Source organism: Mus caroli, unplaced genomic scaffold (genome assembly GCF_978045245.1).
Source record: "Mus caroli unplaced genomic scaffold, Mus_caroli_1 scaffold_2, whole genome shotgun sequence".
Classification (NCBI taxonomy): Eukaryota; Metazoa; Chordata; class Mammalia; order Rodentia; family Muridae; genus Mus; species Mus caroli.
Window position 1 is genome coordinate 51,065,335 of NW_028227257.1, and position 3,970 is coordinate 51,069,304.

Consider the following 3,970-nt stretch of genomic DNA (forward strand, 5'->3'; position numbering starts at 1 on the left):
GAGGAACGGTGTATTTTGACTCACGGTTTCAGAGTTTTCAAACGGTGTTACGAGTTTGGAAAGGCAGAAAGGAAGTCCGTGGTGCAGGAAAGCTGTTCACCCCATGGCATCTAGAAAGCTGTGAGGGGAGGAGCCTCAGAAAGGAGGCCTCTTCAGTTACTTCCTGGTTTTCATCGCCTCGGAAGATCTCAGTATAAACCTGCCATGTGGCGTGCTGTGTACGGTTGTAAACTGGACAGGATCTAGAATGATCTAGGAGATGGACCTCAGAACTTTGCCTGTGACAGAGTTTCTAGACTGGGTAGGAAGTTTCTAACTGAAGTGGGAAGCCCTCTCCTAAATGTGGGCGTCATCATTCCATGGCCTCTGGTGCTGGGTTTTCAAATACAAAAGAGAACATGAGCTTGGCACCAGCTTCCATCTCTCTCTCTCCTTCCTGACGTTTGAACACAGTATGACTAGAGGCTTCACAGGTCTGCTGCAAGCCCTTACCTGCCAAGATGAATTGTACCTTACCTTTGTAAGGTATCTTTTTACTTATGTTGAAACAGTTCTTTGGCAGACCTGGGTCAGTGGATTCAATTTCCAATCCCAGCACTCATAGCAGGTGGCTCACAACTGTTACACCAGTTCCAATGGGTCTGGCCACCTCTTCTGACCTCGGTGGGTACTGTGCTCACAAGCACCTTCCCTCCCCTCACAGACACACATATAACTAAAACTTAAAAAGAAAGAAAGAAAGAAAGAAAGAAAAACCAACAAATCTTAGAATTTTCCTTGGCATATATGTACACCTATAATTTATTAAAGATGAAAGCAATTTTACATGCTATAAAATGAATGTGTATATTTTTACATAAAGAGCTAGATATTGGGTCTGGAGAAGGCTCAGTCAGGAAAGTGCTTCCAAGGCAAGCCTGAGGGCCCAAGTTTACCTCCAGCACCCGTGTATAAGCCAGGTGTAGTGGAATACACGGGTGTAATCCCAGTGCTGTGGGGAGCATAGAGTGTCCTGGGCTTGTTGACCATCTAGCTGCACTGGTGAACCCCAAGTCCATGAAAGACCCTGTCTCAATAGAGATGGTGGAGAGTAATTAAGGAAGATACTCAGTGTTAATCTTTGGCTTCCACACACACTTGCACACATGTACATGCACATATATGACAAGATTAGGTATCAGTTGTCTACTTGACAAAGTAGGACATGTCACCTTTCACAGTTTTCAGTGTTGATTAATGTTTTGATTCAATCGCCACCTCAGTTCACATGAATACATAATATGGTGATGCAATGTGATTAAAAAAAAAAAAACCCTTACATTCTAAGAGGAGAACTTTTGCCGGACCTCACAGCCACAGTTAATAATATACCTTGAAGTCACATAAGACTTGAGGCTGAATAAAATAATTAGCACAAAAAAATAAAGACTTGAGGCTGCTATCCTACACTCACCCTGTTTAACTTGATTTTAAGAGAACAATGTAACAACCTAACTCACTTTGGATTTTCCATTTAATCAACGTTTACAGCCTAAGCTAATGCATAGCTGTAATCTTACATTGCATACTCTTCCACACCCTGACCCAGAGTAATGCAGCTGCGCTCTAACACCCGTCTGCAATGCAGCTGTGCTCTAACACCCATCTGCAATGCAGCTGTGCTCTAACACTCATCTGTAATGCAGCTGTGCTCTAACACTCATCTGTAATGCAGCTGTACTCTAACACCCATCTGCAATGCAGCTGTGCTCTAACACTCATCTGCAATGCAGCTGTGCTCTAATGTAAGGAGCCGCCTTCACATTTGCCATTACAAGATGGCGCTGATGGCACTGACACCCGTGTTCTAAGTAGTAAACAAGCAAGCTGAGCATGTGCCGGGGTAGCTTTCCACGCCATGTGCATTGCCTTTCCCGTGACGACAACTCTGGCTGATGGGCTGCAGCCAATCAGGGAGTGACACGTCCGAGGCGGAGGACAGTCCTCCATAAAAGGGAGGGGGCTCCGCCATCTCTCTCTCTCTCTGGCTCTCTCTCTGGCTCCTTTCTCCACTGGCTCCTGATGGGGTAAGCAATAAAGTTTGTACTGCAGAAGATTCCGGTTGCCCTGAGCGTGTTCTTACCAGGGGGACACACAAAAGCGCGGGCAATAAATGGTGCCGAAACCCGGGAGCTACTGCATCACGGAGAAGGAGCGGTTAATGAAGTGTTCCCGGAAACAGACTGTTGAGAAGGACCCGGTGTAGGTTCAGAACTCATCAGCTGGGGAACTGTGGTTAATGAAGTGTTCCCGGAAACAGACTGTTGAGAAGGATCCGACGTAGATTCAGAACTCTTCAGCTGGGGAACGGATTCCGTTTGTTACAGCTTTACAAGGTATGTCTGGTCTTGAACTTTCTCTAGTGTTAAAAGCCCTTTTATTTCTTTTCATATGTCAACAAGTGGTTAAGACAGGGTGGAGAATTCTGAACGAAATTCAAGACAGTCTATCAGAAGTAAAGCGGGGAGAGAGAGCAGGAAAAAAGAGAAAGCATGGCGTGTGAAATAAGTATACAGGCCTTTCCACGGGTCTTGAACCCGAGGAAAAGTTAATGTCAGGGAAGAATACCTGGGGAGAGATTAGAAGGAAAGAGGAGAAAAAACAAAGGAAAAAAGAAAAGTTAATGTCAGGGAAAAATACCTGGGGAGAGATTAGAAGGAAAGAGGAGAAAAGAGATGAGTTTAAAGAGCCAGTTCTTAGTAGCTGTGAATCGGATAAAGAAATTAGCCCTTCTGAGGAAACAGACTTGGAGGAGGGAGCAGCTCGTTATGAGAGAGAAATTCGAGCTTTTAAGTCAAGAAAAAAGCCAAAAGCGGCTGGCAAAGGCCAGCTTGCTGCTTGGCCTCAGGGCAGTCGGCTTCAGGGTCATAGTGCACCTCCGCCCTATGCGGAGCCCCCGCCCTATGCGGAGCCCCCGCCCTGCGTAGTGCGTCAGCCCTGGGCAGAGAGGCAGTGCGCAGACTCGTTCATTCCAAGAGAGGAACAAAGGAAGATGCAACAGGCATTTCCGGTCTTTGAAGGAGCCGAGGGTGGGCGTGTCCACGCTCCAGTAGAGTATATACAGATGAAAGAGCTTGCTGAATCGGTCCGTAAATATGGAGCCAATGCTAATTTTACTTTGGTGCAGTTAGACAGGCTTGCCGGCATGGCACTAACTCCTGCCGACTGGCAAATGATTGCAAAAGCCGCTCTCCCCAATGCGGGCAAATATATGGAATGGAGAGCTCTATGGCAAGAGGCTGCACAAACGCAGGCCCGAGCAAACGCTGCTGCTTTGACTCCAGAGCAGAGAGATTGGACTTTTGACAGGTTCAAACCTTGGCAGCCACATCCAATGATTGGGCAGTTTTAGTTACCTCCTTTTCAGGACAAATAGATAACCATTATCCAAAACATCCAATTTTACAGTTTGCCCAAAATCAATCTGTTGTGTTTCCACAAATAACAGTAAGAAACCCACTTAAAAATGGGGTTGTGGTATATACTGATGGATCAAAAACTGGCATAGGTGCCTATGTGGCTAGTGGTAAAGTAGTATCCAAACAATATAATAAAAATTCACCTCAAGTGGTAAAATGTTTAGTGGTTTTAGAAGTTTTAAAAACCTTTTTAGAACCCCTTAATTTTTTAGAAATGGCTGGAGTGATTAAGCCTTCCAGTAAAGTTGCCAATATTTTTCAGCAGATACAATTAGTTTTGTTATCTAGAAGATTTCCTGTTTATATTACTCATGTTAGAGCCCATTCAGGCCTACCTGGCCCCATGGCTCTGGGGAATGATTTGGCAGATAAAGCCACTAAAGTGGTGGCTGCTGCCCTAACATCCCCGGTAGAGGCTGCAAGAAATTTTCATAACAATTTTCATGTGACGGCTGAAACATTACGCCGCCGTTTCTCCTTGACGAAAAAAAAAAAAAAGCCCGTGACATTGT